Raw genomic sequence first — 16,981 nt, 5'->3', positions numbered from 1 at the left:
AACTATGCCGGGTTTCCTTCCCAAGGTTTCCACCTCCTCAAATATCAATCAGGAAATTGTGTTGCCTGTGTTTAAAGATGGTTCTGAAGATGACCTACACCTTTTGGATGTAAAGAGAACCATCTCTGCTTACTTGCAGAGAACCTCGGAGTTCAGACAGTCGGAGGCCCTGTTTCTACAGTTCCAAGGGCCAAACAAGGGGAAAAAAGCAAGTAAATCTTCGCTGGCGAGGTGGATAAGAGACACTATCAAGCACTGTTACCTTTTGGAAGGCAAAGATTCCCCTCTTCTCCTAAAAGCTCACTCTACAAGATCTACAGCTGCGTCCTGGGCTGAGAGGTATCATGTTCCAATGGACCAGATCTGTAAGGCGGCGACATGGGCTTCACCGAACACCTTCATAAAGCACTACAGAATAGATGTAGTATCGTCCGAGGGATCGGCCTTTGGCTCGAGAGTGCTTCAGGCGGCCTTAAACCATTGATCCTCCCCCTTTTTCTTTTTTGCACTGCTTTGCAAATCCCATTGTGTGCCGCCGTAGGACGACCAGGAATAGGAAAATTTGTTCTTACCTGAAATTTTCTTTTCCTGTAGTCCGTAGGCGGCACAGCTTTCCCTCCCATTAAAATTACTCTATTGCTGCATAAAATACGTCTGTGTGTGTTCTTGGGAGCAGTTTATAGGGCCGGGACAGGTGGTCTCACTATGGTTAATTAATTAATCTAACTTGTCTCACTGCTAGTTTAGCTCTTTCTTCCTTTAGGGGTTAGAAGAAAGCTTAACCCATTGTGTGCCGCCTACGGACTACAGGAAAATAAAATTTCAGGTAAGAATAAATTTTCCTAATCTCCATTTACATCAAGTGCAGCCTGCAGATTGGGCCATGGTCCAGTAGAATACATATGCACTTGCGTAGTTTAGGTTTTTATATTTTGACTAGCTGAATACCCGGCGTTGCCCGGTCTTCCTATCTTTTTTTTTTTTTTTCAATTAACAGTTTTTATTGGACACGAGGTAACCCCCGTGCCAGAAAAGATACGGTACAAGGATGCCTTCAGAGCATCAACAGAAAAGAAAACAGTGCATAGCATATAACAGTACAGTACAAGGCAGGTATCAAGGGGAGCTCAATAACGGTCTTCCTATCTTAACCTTTTGGGGAGGAAAATCATAGTAATATAAATATACCCATCTTTTATATAAGGGTGTAGGTAAGGGTTAATGTAACTGTCATATATTTGTATTTGGCATATAAGTAATATGTGTAGCAGGTAATATTGAAATATCTCCAGGCGTACAGAAGTTATGTGGGAACATTTCCCATTGATTTGCATGGGACCCCGACCCTCACAAATGGGGGTAGTTAAGGGATAAATTACCTATCCTATAGTTTAAGTGGACATATAAGTAACATGTGACCAAGTGTTATGGAAATATCTACAGCCGTTTGGAAGTTATGAAGTAACATGTATTTCCCATAGAGTTGAATGGGACTTTAAAGGAAAACCCCGACCATGGCAAATGGGGGTGGGTAAGGGTTAAACCACCTATCCTATGTTTGTTGCTGACATATAAGTAACATGTGTGCCAAGTTTCATGTTAATATCTTTAGCTGTTTGGACGTGATGCTGGAACATACATACATACATACATACATACATACATACACACACACACACACATACATACACACATACACACATACACACACACACACACACATACATACACACACATACATACACACACACACACACACACACACATACATACATACACACATACATACACACACATACATACATACATACATACATACATACACACATACATACACACATACATACATACACACATACACAGACACGTTGAGTTTTATATATATATAGATCAGTCATGTCATTACATGCACAGATGTCCGTATACAAATTAATATTATTGCACCACACAGAGTATATTATTAATACTACTGAATGCAGTGAAAACGATTGTATATTGCGGCACTAGATCACAGACTTTTCTACTAGATCATCACATGCACAGATGTCCGTATACAAATTAATATTATTGCACTACACAGAGCACATTATTAATATTACTAAATGCAGCGAGCTCGATTGTATATTGTGGCATTAGACCACAGACTTTTCTACTAGATCACCACTTGTTTTAATGACAGGTTTGCTGCCAATATCTGTATTATGGCCAGCTAGAGCCCGATATAATATAGGCAACACACCATATCCGGAACACTAAGGTTTAACCTTTTCTTGTGGTCATTATGGATATTCTACATTGTTATTTTTTATTTTTTATAAGGGCAGGTTATTTTATGTTTCAAGATGCATCCATTGTTGCAGATTCTAGATATGGTTACACATGGGCTACGGCTCCTATCAAGATTTTATAAAGGTATTTTAACATATACAGGTGTTCTCATGCATTTTCTTATATGTGCGTTACATGCATTGTTTTGAGGAGTTAATTTTGAGGGAGGCTTTACCCCTTCCAGCTGGTTTTGATTTATGTTTAATTCTTTAATTGATTTTGTACCGCCATAGGTGGACCTTTTTTCACATGATAGTGTGTTTTAGTATATATGTCATTATAGTGTGAACCTTCTCTAGCCATGACTAAGCACTGACTAAGTGCGAAACGCGTCGGCCATACTGTATCTTGTTGGCTTGCAGTGACTGTTTGTGCAGTTGAAAAATAAAAAGACAACTTTTTTAAGTGATTTTGGAGTGCGGCTGTCCAGTTCTCGTCCATTTATTTGCTAAAGGTGGGTGCCGCACCCGGAACCAGGAACGGGCGAAAAACAAAACCCCACAAAATGGCGTCCGTCACAGAAATACCCTCCCCCCAGCATGCCCCGTGAGGGAAACACTCCTCCGATTGGCTGCTGACAAAGGCGCCTCTGCATGACCTCCTCCGGGGGGGCCACCTGCCATCCAAAGATGGAAACGTATCTTTGGAACACAAATTGGAACCACAGAACAGCCCAGCCTGGCAGAAACCCAATTTAACCAAATCAACATGGTTGAGAGCAAAATAACTCTCTCACCCCCCTCTAAATTTAACATAGCACCTCTACTGGAAGTACACAGGCGCTACATTTATATACAGTGAGGAAAATAAGTATTTGAACACCCTGCTATTTTGCAAGTTCTCCCACTTGGAAATCATGGAGGGGTCTGAAATTGTCATCGTAGGTGCATGTCCACTGTGAGAGACATAATCAAAAAAAAAAATTCCAGAAATCACAATGTATGATAACTATTTATTTGTATGATACAGCTGCAAATAAGTATTTGAACACCTGTCTATCAGCTAGAATTCTGACCCTCAAAGACCTGTTAGTCTGCCTTTAAAATGTCCACCTCCACTCCATTTATTATCCTAAATTAGATGCACCTGTTTGAGGTCATTAGCTGCATAAAGACACCTGTCCACCCCATACAATCAGTAAGAATCCAACTACTAACATGGCCAAGACCAAAGAGCTGTCCAAAGACACTAGAGACAAAATTTGACACCTCCACAAGGCTGGAAAGGGCTACGGGGAAATTGCCAAGCAGCTTGGTGAAAAAAGGTCCACTGTTGGAGCAATCATTAGAAAATGGAAGAAGCTAAACATGACTGTCAATCTCCCTCGGACTTGGGCTCCATGCAAAATCTCACCTCGTGGGGTCTCAATGATCCTAAGAAAGGTGAGAAATCAGCCCAGGACTACACGGGAGGAGCTGGTCAATGACCTGAAAAGAGCTGGGACCACCGTTTCCAAGGTTACTGTTGGTAATACACTAAGACGTCATGGTTTGAAATCATGCATGGCACGGAAGGTTCCCCTGCTTAAACCAGCACATGTCAAGGCCCGTCTTAAGTTTGCCAATGACCATTTGGATGATCCAGAGGAGTCATGGGAGAAAGTCATGTGGTCAGATGAGAACAAAATAGAACTTTTTGGTCATAATTCCACTAACCGTGTTTGGAGGAAGAAGAATTATGAGTACCATCCCAAGAACACCATCCCTACTGTGAAGCATGGGGGTGGTAGCATCATGCTTTGGGGGTGTTTTTCTGCACATGGGACAGGGCGACTGAACTGTATTAAGGAGAGGATGACCGTGGCCATGTATTGCGAGATTTTGGGCAACAACCTCCTTCCCTCAGTTAGAGCTTTGAAGATGGGTCGAGGCTGGGTCTTCCAACATGACAATGACCCGAAGCACACAGCCAGGATAACCAAGGAGTGGCTCTGTAAGAAGCATATCAAGGTTCTGGCGTGGCCTAGCCAGTCTCCAGACCTAAACCCAATAGAGAATCTTTGGAGGGAGCTCAAACTCCGTGTTTCTCAGCGACAGCCCAGAAACCTGACTGATCTAGAGAAGATCTGTGTGGAGGAGTGGGCCAAAATCCCTCCTCCAGTGTGTGCAAACCTGGTGAGAAACTACAAGAAACGTTTGACCTCTGTAATTGCAAACAAAGGCTACTGTACCAAATATTAACCAGTTGCTGACGGCCGTACGACTTTGTACGGCCTCAGCGCGGCTCTAAATTCCTAACAGGCCGTGTTTTTACGGCCTCCCCTTTGCTCGTTCCCCGCGCGCGCTCACGAGCGCGCAGCGGGGAACTAATGTCATCGCCGCGTCCCCTGGATACAGCCGCACGCAGATCGCGGTAAATAGCCAATCACAGCGGCTATTTACATCGCGATCTGGACAGCCAATGACGGATGATCTCATATGTAAACATATGAGATCATCTCTCATTGCCGGCGCTCTCTCCACACACAGACGCCGCGTGTGTGGAGAGAGTGAGTGCGTTATAACAGTACAGTGAAAAAGTAAAAAAAAGTGCCCATCAGCGCCCAATCAGTGCCCAATCAGTGCCCACCAGTGCCCACCTGGTACCACCAGTGCCCACCTGGTACCACCAGTGCCCACCTGGTACCACCAGTGCCCACCTAGTACCACCAGTGCCCACCTGGTGCCCACCTGTGCCCACCTGTGCCACAGTACAGCCCGTGCCACAGTACCGCCCGTGCCACAGTACCGCCCGTGCCACAGTACCGCCCGTGCCACAGTACCGCCCGTGCCACAGTACCGCCCGTGCCCGCCTGTGCCACCAGTACCGCCTGTGCCACCAGTACCGCCTGTGCCATCAGTACCGCCTGTGCCATCAGTACCGCCTGTGCCATCAGTACCGCCCGTGCCATCAGTACCGCCCGTGCCACCGTACCACCTGTGCCACAGTACCACCTGTGCTCGCCTGTGCCATCAGTACCGCCCGTGCCATCAGTACCGCCCGTGCCATCAGTAACGTCCGTACCGCCCGTGCCATCAGTACCGCCCGTGTCATCAGTACCGCCCGTGCCACAGTACCACCTGTGCCCGCCTGTGCCATCAGTACCACCTGTGCCATCAGTACTGCCTGTGCCATCAGTACCGCCTGTGCCATCAGTACCACCTGTGCCATCAGTACCGCCTGTGCCATCAGTACCGCCTGTGCCCACCTGTGATCAGGGCCCATCTGCAACACCTCAGTGCCCATCTGTGCCGCCTCATCCGTGCACATCTGTGCCGCCTCATCCGTGCACATCTGTGCAATCAGTACACATCTGTGCCGCCTCATCCGTGCACATCTGTGCAATCAGTACACATCTGTGCAGCCTCATCAGTCCCCATCTCTGCCACCTCAGTCCCCATCTCTGCCACCTCAGTCCCCATCTCTGCCACCTCAGTCCCCATCTCTGCCCATCTGTGCCACCTCAGTGTACATCTGTGCCACACACACACCGCCAGCAATGTCAAAACGTCGCTATTCCTTACAGGAGGCATTTCAGATTATTTCTGCACCTGATGAGAGCAATGTGGAGCTCCCCGTTTCTGATTCCCAATCGGATTCGGACGTAGACTATGAGCCAATCTACACCAGTGGAACAGCGACAGGCTCAGAGGGGGAAGATGGTCAGCCCGCCAAAAGAAGGCGCTCTGGTGAGGAGGCAGTGGCATCCACCAGCACCGACATGCCATCCACCAGCACCGACATGCCATCCACCGATACTGAAGTGCCATCCACCAGTACCGTCGTGCCATCCACCTCTACCGAATTGCCATCCACCAGCACCGCAGTACCCCAGCAACAAAGGTCAAGGACCCATGCCAGCCTTCCCTATGCCCTTCAGTACCCCCTGTGGCTTCCTCCAAATTCCGGAGAAGCCAACATTCCCCCCTTCACTGCCCAGCCAGGAGTCCAGGTAAACACGGACAATTTTTCCCCAATTCAATTTTTCGATTTATTTTTCCCTGAGGAACTGCTTTCTAGCATTGTGGCCCAGTGCAACTTGTATGCCCAACAATGTATCATCAAGAACCCCACATCGTCCTATGCCCGTCCCTTCCAGTGGAGAGACCTTACAGTGGATGAGTTCAGGATTTTTTTAGGCCTCACTTTTTGCATGGGACTCAACCCAAAAAATGAAAAACATTCCTTTTGGTCAAAACGCCCCATTTACCACATGCCAATTTTCTCCACAACAATGCCCAGATCCCGATATTTTCTAATCATGAGGTTCCTCCACTTCAATGATAATACACAGTGCCTTCCCCGAAATGACCCCAATTTTGACAGGCTTTTCAAAATTCGCCCCTTATTAGATTATTTTTCGCAATTATTCCCCCAAATATATACCCCGGAACAAAACGTATGTGTCGACGAGTCCCTAGTAAAATTTTGTGGCCGACTTAAAATCAAACAATTTATACCCAGCAAAAGGGCCCGCTATGGGGTGAAGGTCTACAAACTTTGCGAACGAGCCACAGGGTACCTTTATTCCTTTTTGGTGTACCAAGGGAAGGACACCCAGCTGAATCCCCCCGATTGCCCAGACTACTTGGGATCAAGTGGGAAAGTTGTCTGGCAACTCATCAACCCCCTCCTTGATAAAGGATACCACCTGTACGTGGACAACTTCTATACGTCTCTTCCTCTGTTCCACAACCTGCACCGAAAGAAGACGCCAGCATGTGGCACCGCCAGAAAGAACCGGAAAGGCTTTCCGCAAAGCCTTGTAAATACAAAGCTGAAGAAAGGGGAATCGGCGAGTCTGCGGAACAAGGAGGTTCTGGCAGTGAAGTGGAGGGACAGAAGAGACGTATATATGTTGTCCTCCATCCACAACGATTCTTTTGTTGAAACCCGCAGAAGGCGTGGCACCACCATCCAAAAACCCACCTGCATTCAGGACTACAATTTGTTCATGGGGGGAGTCGACTTAAACGACCAAATGTTGGAACCATACCTTGCCACAAGACGCACGTACCATTGGTACAAAAAGGTAGCAATTTATTTTTTTCATTTGGCCGTCTACAACTCCCATGTTGTTTACCGCAAATCCACCCAAAACCCCCTACCCTTCCTTGGCTACCTGGAGGAAATTACCACTTCCCTGATATTCCCGAACGACCTGCCCCAACACATCCGATCAGATGTCCTAAGTCGGCTCTCCGAACGGCACTTCCCGGATAAGGTCCCTCCCACAGCATCAGGCCGACGAGCTCAAAAAAAATGTAGAGTGTGTACCAGTGCAGGAATCAGACGGGACACAGTTTACTATTGTGCAGAGTGTCCTTCACAACCAGGCCTCTGTATAATTGACTGTTTCAAACGTTACCATACTAAACTAAAGTATTAGTTTAGTATGGTAAACGTAATCCTCCGTTCCTGCCTTCTCACCCCTTATGCCACTGCCTGCTTTTGTAACTGACCCCGGCTTGTTATTGGACCACCCTTCTGCCTAATGATTTTGTAATACCGCTGCCTGATTTGGAATTGACCCTGGACTGTTTTTCGACCATTCTTCTGCCTAACGATTCTGTACTGCCTCTGCCTGATCTGGAACTGACCTCGGACTGTTTGACCATGCCTTTTGCCTGCCTCTTGGACTGATCTTGTACCCTGCTACTGGACTAGTGGGATTCAACACAGGGGTCTCACATATGTGAGGGGCGCCAGAAAAGTTTTTCTGGATGAAGAAAACTTTTTTGTTTTCTCATGCTAGATTAGGGTCTGGTTGCCCGGAGGCTTCAAAGAGATTTGGGTGGGAGAAGCCTCTACCCCTGTCCCCATTCTGTCCTGAACGAGGCCCTCCTTCTGCCTGTAGGACCTATGCCATCATGCCTCTGCCTGTTGCATGAACTGACCACCTGCAGTATCCCTGCCTGGACGTTGCTGACCAAGTCCCTGCCTGCTGCCTGGACCAGTGCTATCCTGCTGTGTAGAACTGCGCTACTATTACCAAGGTAATCTTTTGTTTACGCTTTGCTCAGCATAATGTATTTTGGGGTGTAATTCTTGGTATGTGCATGCTATGTGTCTCTGGAACACCTGACGGTGTTCCTTGCATGTTGGATCTCTATATGTGGTCAGGCTGTGTAGAAGTCTCACACATGGGGTATCGTTTTACTCAGGAGGAGTAGCAGAATGTATTTTGGGGTGTCATTTTTGCTATTTACATGCTATGTGTTGGAAATATCTTATCAATGGACAACTTTGTGTAAAAAAAATGCGTTTTCATTTTTTTTCCACATATTCCAAAAACTTCTGGAAAAAAATGAACTGTTCAAAAGACTCATTATGCCTCATAGATTATACGTTGGGGTGTTAGCTTTCCAAAATGGGGTCATTTTGTGGGTAATTCCATTGTCCTGGTGTTCCAGGGCCTTCAAACGTGTAATAGGTTGTCAACTAGTTAGATGTGCAATTTATGCTCCTAAAACCCCTGATGGCGCTCCCTGCATATTGGGCATCTGTATGTGGCCAGGCAGTGAAAAAGTCTCACACATGGGGTATCGTTTTACTCAGGAGGAATAGCAGAATGTATTTTGGGGTGTCATTTTTGCTATGTACATGCTATGTGTTGGAAATATCTTATCAATGGACAACTTTGTGTAAAAAAAATGCGTTTTCATTTTTTTTCCACATATTCCAAAAACTTCTGGAAAAAAATGAACCGTTCAAAAGACTCATTATGCCTCATAGATTATACGTTGGGGTGTTAGCTTTCCAAAATGGGGTCATTTTGTGGGTAATTCCATTGTCCTGGTGTTCCAGGGCCTTCAAACGTGTAATAGGTTGTCAACTAGTTAGATGTGCAATTTATGCTCCTAAAACCCCTGATGGCGCTCCCTGCATGTTGGGCATCTGTATGTGGCCAGGCAGTGAAAAAGTCTCACACATGGGGTATCGTTTTACTCAGGAGGAGTAGCAGAATGTATTTTGGGGTGTCATTTTTGCTATGTACATGCTATGTGTTGGAAATATCTTATCAATGGACAACTTTGTGTAAAAAAAATGCGTTTTCATTTTTTTTCCACATATTCCAAAAACTTCTGGAAAAAAATGAACCGTTCAAAAGACTCATTATGCCTCATAGATTATACGTTGGGGTGTTAGCTTTCCAAAATGGGGTCATTTTGTGGGTAATTCCATTGTCCTGGTGTTCCAGGGCCTTCAAACGTGTAATAGGTTGTCAACTAGTTAGATGTGCAATTTATGCTCCTAAAACCCCTGATGGCGCTCCCTGCAGGTTGGGCATCGGTATGTGGCCAGGCAGTGGAAAAGTCTCACACATGGGGTATCGTTTTACTCAGGAAGAGTAGCAGAATGTATTTTGGGGTGTCATTTGTGGTATGCACATGCCATGTGAGAGAAATAAGCAATTACAATGACACTTTTGAGAAATTTTTTCAATAAAAAATAAAAATCTTAATTTTGCAAAGTGTTTTGGGAAAAAATGACAACTTCAAATAACTCACCATGCCTCTTACTAAATACCTTGGGATGTCTACTTTCCAAAAAGGGGTTATTTGGGGGGAATTTGTACTTTCCTGGCTTGTTAGGGTCTCAAGAAATGAGATAGGCCTTCAAAACATCAGGTGTGATCAGATGTGATAATTTATTATGATTTGCGCTATAGCTTGTAGACTCTAAAACTTTCACACAGACCAAATAATTTCCCAAAAAATTGGGTTATTTTTATCAAAGACATGTAGCAGTATAAATTGTGGCCAAAATTTATGAAGAAAATTTAATATTTTGCAAAATTTTATCACAGAAACTAAGAAAAAAACATTTTTTTTCTAAATTTTCGGTCTTTTTTCATTAATAGCGCAAAAAATAAAAAACCCAGAGGTGATCAAATACCACCAAAAGAAAGCTCTATTTGTGGGAAAAAAAGGACAAAAAAATCATTTGGGTACAGTGTTGCATGACTGAGTAATTGTCATTCAAAGTGTGAGAGCCCTGAAAGCTGAAAATTGGTCTGGTCAGGAGAGTGTTTAAGTGCCCAGTATGGAAGTGGTTAACATTGATTTTCTCAGGTGTTCAAATACTTATTTGCAGCTGTATCATACAAATAAATAGTTATCATACATTGTGATTTCTGGATTTTTTTTTTTTGATGATGTCTCTCACAGTGGACATGCACCTACGATAACAATTTCAGACCCCTCCATGATTTCCAAGTGGGAGAACTTGCAAAATAGCAGGGTGTTCAAATACTTATTTTCCTCACTGTACATATGTAGCGCCCCCTCACTTTCAGTATGGGCACTACGCTAAAGTTAGTGGGGAATGGGAGAGTTATTTTGCTCCCATTCACAATCTTCTAAATTATGTGCTGCTGTCATTTCCTGAACTGTCCTGTAGGTCAGTCTGCTCTCCAGGGGTGTTGTTTCCACCCCTAGGCGACAGGTGGCGCTAGAGGGGTACTGGCAGAGCCACTTTTCCCCAGCAGCCGATTGGAGGAGTTTTCCCTCGCGGGGCATGCTGGGGGAGGGTATATGTGTGGCAGATGCCATTTTGTGTGGTCCTTCGCGGGTTCCAGGTCCCACCTTCAGGGTGTGCGCATCCAACGGACCCCGGCGATGGCCTACCAGGCCGGGGTCACACGCTCCGCGTTCCTGACAGGGACCCCAGCGACTTACTGGGTTCCCAATTCTTTTGAGGAGATCCCAGGCTGGGTGCCGTTCGGTGGGGGGGTCGGCTTGAGGAGAACCTGGAGGCAGGTTGTCCAACAGGGCTTGAAGGAACCAATTGGGGATCTGGTGACCGGAATGTTGACAGGTACACTTTGCTGTCATCCGGTGACCCATGCTTAAACCTACTGGGAGGATTCGCTCAATCTCAATCTGTTCATTTAGCTCATTCAAATAATTGGCCTGTGGCAGAGGCCCTAGAGCCGGGTCTGTGAGAGAGGCCCTAGAGCCGGGTCTGTGAGAGAGGCCCTAGAGCCGGGTCTGTGAGAGAGGCCCTAGAGCCGGGTCTGTGAGAGAGGCCCTAGAGACCAGCATCCAGAGACCAGCCAGGCCAGCACTGAGACCAGCCAGGCCAGCACCCCGAGACCAGCCAGGCCAGCACCCCGAGACCAGCCAGGCCAGCACCCCGAGACCAGCCAGGCCAGCACCCCGAGACCAGCCAGGCCAGCACCCCGAGACCAGCCAGGCCAGCACCCCGAGACCAGCCAGGCCAGCACTGAGACCAGCCAGGCCAGCACTGAGACCAGCCAGGCCAGCACTGAGATCAGCCAGCCAGCACCCTGAGACCAGCCAGGACAGCACCCCGAGACCAGCCAGGCCAGCACCCCGAGACCAGCCAGGCCAGCACCCCGAGACCAGCCAGGCCAGCACTGAGACCAGCCAGGCCAGCACCCCGAAACCAGCCAGGCCAGCACCCCGAAACCAGCCAGGCCAGCACTGAGACCAGCCAGGCCAGCACCCCGAGACCAGCCAGGCCAGCACTGAGACCAGCCAGGCCAGCACCCCGAGACCAGCCAGGCCAGCACTGAGACCAGCCAGGCCAGCACCCCGAGACCAGCCAGGCCAGCACCCCGAGACCAGCCAGCCAGCACCCTGAGACCAGCCAGGACAGCACCCCGAGACCAGCCAGGCCAGCACCCCGAGACCAGCCAGGCCAGCACTGAGATCAGCCAGCCAGCACCCCGAGACCAGCCAGGACAGCACCCCGAGACCAGCCAGGCCAGCACTGAGACCAGCCAGGACAGCACCCCGAGACCAGCCAGGACAGCACCCTGAGACCAGCCAGGACAGCACCCTGAGACCAGCCAGGACAGCACCCTGAGACCAGCCAGGACAGCACCCCGAGACCAGCCAGGCCAGCACTGAGACCAGCCAGGACAGCACCCCGAGACCAGCCAGGACAGCACCCTGAGACCAGCCAGGACAGCACCCTGAGACCAGCCAGGCCAGCACTGAGACCAGCCAGGCCAGCACCCCGAGACCAGCCAGGCCAGCACCCCGAGACCAGCCAGGCCAGCACCCCGAGACCAGCCAGGCCAGCACCCCGAGACCAGCCAGGCCAGCACCCTGAGACCAACCAGCCAGCACTGAGACCAGCCAGGCCAGCACCCTGAGACCAACCAGCCAGCACTGAGACCAGCCAGCCAGCACCCCGATATTAGATCTACATGGGGGGGGACGACATTGTTTTTTACTTTTTAATAAAAGTATTGTCAAAAACTCATGTACTGAATGGGTAGGGGTACCATGGACCCCATACTCGTATACATGGGGGGGGTGGGATCTATGGGCCCCCTGCATGCAGATCCCCACAACCACAGGCCAGGGTTATGGGGAAGAGGCCCTTGTCCCCATCAACATGGAGACAAGGTGATCCGCACCCCCTCTCCCTTTCCTGACCTGCATACTTGGATAAGGGTCTCGGATGGATTTTGGGGGGGTCCTCCTCCGAAGAGTGACAGTCGTGGGGAGAAGAGGGACAGTCGTGGAGGGAAGAGGGACAGTCGTGGAGGGAAGAGGGACAGTCGTGGAGGGAAGAGGGACAGTCGTGGAGGGAAGAGGGACAGTCGTGGAGGGAAGAGGGACAGTCGTGGAGGGAAGAGGGACAGTCGTGGAGGGAAGAGGGACAGTCGTGGAGGGAAGAGGGACAGTCGTGGGGGGAAGAGAGACAGTCGTGGGGGGAAGAGAGACAGTCGTGGGGGGAAGAGAGACAGTCGTGAGGGGGGAGAGAGACAGTCGTGGGGGGAAGAGAGACAGTCGTGAGGGGGGAGAGAGACAGTCGTGGGGGGAAGAGAGACAGTCGTGGGGGGAAGAGAGACAGTCGTGAGGGGGGAGAGAGACAGTCGTGGGGGGAAGAGAGACAGTCGTGAGGGGGGAGAGAGACAGTCGTGAGGGGGGAGAGAGACAGTCGTGGAGGAAAGAGGGACAGTTGCGGTGGGAAGAGGGACAGTTGCGGTGGGAAGAGGGACAGTTGCGGAGGGAAGAGGGACAGTTGCGGAGGGAAGAGGGACAGTTGCGGAGGGAAGAGGGACAGTTGCGGAGGGAAGAGGGACAGTTGCGGAGGGAAGAGGGACAGTTGCGGAGGGAAGAGAGACAGTTGAGGAGGGAAGAGGGACAGTTGCGGAGGGAAGAGGGACAGTTGCGGAGGGAAGAGGGACAGTTGCGGAGGGAAGAGGGACAGTTGAGGAGGGAAGAGGGACAGTTGCGGTGGGAAGAGGGACAGTTGAGGAGGGAAGAGGGACAGTTGAGGAGGGAAGAGGGACAGTTGTGGAGGGAAGAGGGACAGTTGAGGAGGGAAGAGGGACAGTTGCGGTGGGAAGAGGGACAGTTGCGGAGGGAAAAGAGACAGTTGCGGAGGGAAGAGGGACAGTTGCGGAGGAAAGAGACAGTTGTGGAGGGAAGAGGGACAGTTGTGGGAGGGGAAGAGGGACAGTTGTGGAGGGAAGAGAGACAGTTGTGGAGGGAAGAGAGACAGTTGTGGAGGGAAGAGAGACAGTTGTGGAGGGAAGAGAGACAGTTGTGGGGGGAAGAGAGACAGTTGTGGGGGGAAGAGAGACAGTTGTGGAGGGAAGAGAGACAGTTGTGGGGGGAAGAGAGACAGTTGTGGAGGGAAGAGAGACAGTTGTGGAGGGAAGAGAGACAGTTGTGGAGGGAAGAGAGACAGTTGTGGAGGGAAGAGAGACAGTTGTGGAGGGAAGAGAGACAGTTGTGGAGGGAAGAGAGACAGTTGTGGAGGGAAGAGAGACAGTTGTGGAGGGAAGAGAGACAGTTGTGGAGGGAAGAGAGACAGTTGTGGAGGGAAGAGAGACAGTTGTGGGGGGAAGAGAGACAGTTGTGGAGGGAAGAGAGACAGTTGTGGAGGGAAGAGAGACAGTTGTGGGGGGAAGAGAGACAGTTGTGGGGGGAAGAGAGACAGTTGTGGAGGGAAGAGAGACAGTTGTGGAGGGAAGAGAGACAGTTGTGGGGGGAAGAGAGACAGTTGTGGGGGGAAGAGAGACAGTTGTGGAGGGAAGAGAGACAGTTGTGGAGGGAAGAGAGACAGTTGCGGAGGGAAGAGAGACAGTTGCGGGGGGAAGAGGGACAGTTGCGGAGGGAAGAGAGACAGTTGTGGAGGGAAGAGAGACAGTTGTGGGGGGAAGAGAGACAGTTGTGGAGGGAAGAGAGACAGTTGTGGAGGGAAGAGAGACAGTTGTGGAGGGAAGAGAGACAGTTGCGGAGGGAAGAGAGACAGTTGCGGAGGGAAGAGAGACAGTTGCGGAGGGAAGAGAGACAGTTGCGGAGGGAAGAGAGACAGTTGCGGAGGGAAGAGAGACAGTTGCGGAGGGAAGAGGGACAGTTGCGGAGGGAAGAGAGACAGTTGTGGAGGGAAGAGAGACAGTTGTGGGGGGAAGAGAGACAGTTGTGGGGGGAAGAGAGACAGTTGTGGAGGGAAGAGAGACAGTTGTGGGGGGAAGAGAGACAGTTGTGGAGGGAAGAGAGACAGTTGTGGGGGGAAGAGAGACAGTTGTGGAGGGAAGAGAGACAGTTGTGGAGGGAAGAGAGACAGTTGTGGAGGGAAGAGAGACAGTTGTGGGGGGAAGAGAGACAGTTGTGGAGGGAAGAGAGACAGTTGTGGAGGGAAGAGAGACAGTTGTGGAGGGAAGAGAGACAGTTGTGGAGGGAAGAGAGACAGTTGCGGAGGGAAGAGAGACAGTTGCTGAGGGAAGAGGGACAGTTGTGGAGAGAAGAGAGACAGTTGCGGAGGGAAGAGGGACAGTTGCGGGGGAAGAGAGACAGTTGCGGAGGGAAGAGAGACAGTTGCGGAGGGAAGAGAGACAGTTGCGGAGGGAAGAGAGACAGTTGTGGGGGGAAGAGAGACAGTTGTGGGGGGAAGAGAGACAGTTGTGGAGGGAAGAGAGACAGTTGTGGGGGGAAGAGAGACAGTTGTGGAGGGAAGAGAGACAGTTGTGGAGGGAAGAGAGACAGTTGTGGAGGGAAGAGAGACAGTTGTGGGGGGAAGAGAGACAGTTGTGGAGGGAAGAGAGACAGTTGTGGAGGGAAGAGAGACAGTTGTGGAGGGAAGAGAGACAGTTGCGGAGGGAAGAGAGACAGTTGCGGAGGGAAGAGAGACAGTTGTGGAGAGAAGAGAGACAGTTGCGGAGGGAAGAGGGACAGTTGCGGAGGGAAGAGGGACAGTTGCGGGGGAAGAGAGACAGTTTGGTGTGGGGGAAGGGAGGTCGGAGGTGTCACGGTGATACAATGTAACAGAAGAGATGAGGAAATGTTGAGAAGTATCAGATCCCCCCCTCCCCCCTCATGTTTTCATCAGACCCCAGAGGAGGAAGGCACCCCTCCCCCACTCACCTGTGTCCCCTCCACTGCCTGGGGCCCCTGAGGGGTGACAGACGGAGATCTGCTGGATCCCTGGAGGAGATCACCAAACACTCTGCAACCCGAGAAACAGAAAGTGAAAGTAGAAGAGACACGCCCCCCACCAACGGCCAGGAAACCCCGCCCACCAGAGACTCCGTATACTGCTGTGTATATACAGGAGCTCACAGAAGTAAGTACACCCCTCACATTTGTGTAAATCTTTTCTTGTATCTTTTCATGTGACAACACTGAAGAAATGACACTTTGTATCTACAATGTTGTGTAGTGAGTGTACAGCTTGTATAACAAATAACTCAACACACAGCCATTAATGTCTAAACCGCTGGCAACAAAAGTGAGTACACCCCTAAGTGTGCATGTTCTGATCCGAATGCGGTGCGATGTCAGCCAATGCTATCTGTATGGCTGAAATCGCATCGCATGTGATTTGCACTGCAGTTCGAATCACATGCGATATCGCACAGCGCACCAGTGTGAACCGTGCCTTAAGGGGGGATCTGATGTAAAGTGGTGTTCTGAGAACCCCGATTTAGGCCAGGTTCGCACTGGTGATTCGAACTGCAGTGCGAATCACATGCGATGCGATTTCAGCCATACAGATAGCATTGGCTGATATCGCACCGCATTCGGATCAGACACAGGACCCTTTATTTGGTCTGCACCAGAATCGGATCGCATGGAAGTTCACACCCTATGCGATCCGATTCATGTCTGGGCTGCCAGTGCGAAATGCAAGCTGAAATGGGGGTGTCAATAATGTTGTATGACACTCCCCAGCAGTTCGCATATGGCCGTGTGAGTCGGGTGCGATCCGGGGAATCCGCAGTGGATTCGCAGGGTGTGAACCGAGCCTACAGGGGGAATGTGTGCAAAGGGGAACGCTGATGTAGGGGGGATCTATGGTCATCAAAGCCCCCCTCTTGCATCAGAGTCCACAGAGCACCCCTTAAATTCGTTTTACACACTGGGAGGGAGGAGAGAGGGAGGAGAGAGGATGGAGAGAGGGAGAAAGGAGGGAGGAGAGAGGGTGGAGAGAGGGAGGAAAGAGGGAGAAGAGAGGGAGGAGAGAGGGTGGAAAGAGGGAGAAAAGAGGGAGAAAAGAGGGAGGAGAGAGGGAGGAGAGAGGGTGGAGAGAGGGAGGAAAGAGGGTGGAGAGAGGGTGGAGAGAGGGTGGAGAGAGCGATGAGAGAGGGAGGAAAGAGGATGGAGAGAGGGAGGAGAGAGGGTGGAGAGAGGGAGGAGAGAGGGAGGAAAGAGGGTGGAGAGAGGAAGGAAAGAGGGAGGAGAGA

The 16,981-nt window shown here is 49.8% G+C and overlaps 1 protein-coding gene across 1 annotated transcript in view; it reads right to left on the bottom strand.

The window, feature by feature from the left end:
* LOC120941701 (GATA zinc finger domain-containing protein 14-like) overlaps nucleotides 1–15,779 on the bottom strand; it is a 39,185-nt gene extending 23,406 nt beyond the window's left edge. The window contains exon 1 of the mRNA XM_040355290.1: nucleotides 15,663–15,779. The gene's annotated coding sequence lies outside the window, so the exon portion shown is untranslated. The remainder of the gene's footprint in view (nucleotides 1–15,662) is intronic.
* Nucleotides 15,780–16,981: the final 1,202 nt, after the last annotated feature.

The sequence above is a fragment of the Rana temporaria genome, chromosome 5 (assembly GCF_905171775.1).
Source record: "Rana temporaria chromosome 5, aRanTem1.1, whole genome shotgun sequence".
NCBI classification, from domain to species: Eukaryota; Metazoa; Chordata; class Amphibia; order Anura; family Ranidae; genus Rana; species Rana temporaria.
Note: the sequence above shows the minus strand (reverse complement) of the source record. Positions and strands in the feature narration are given on the sequence as shown.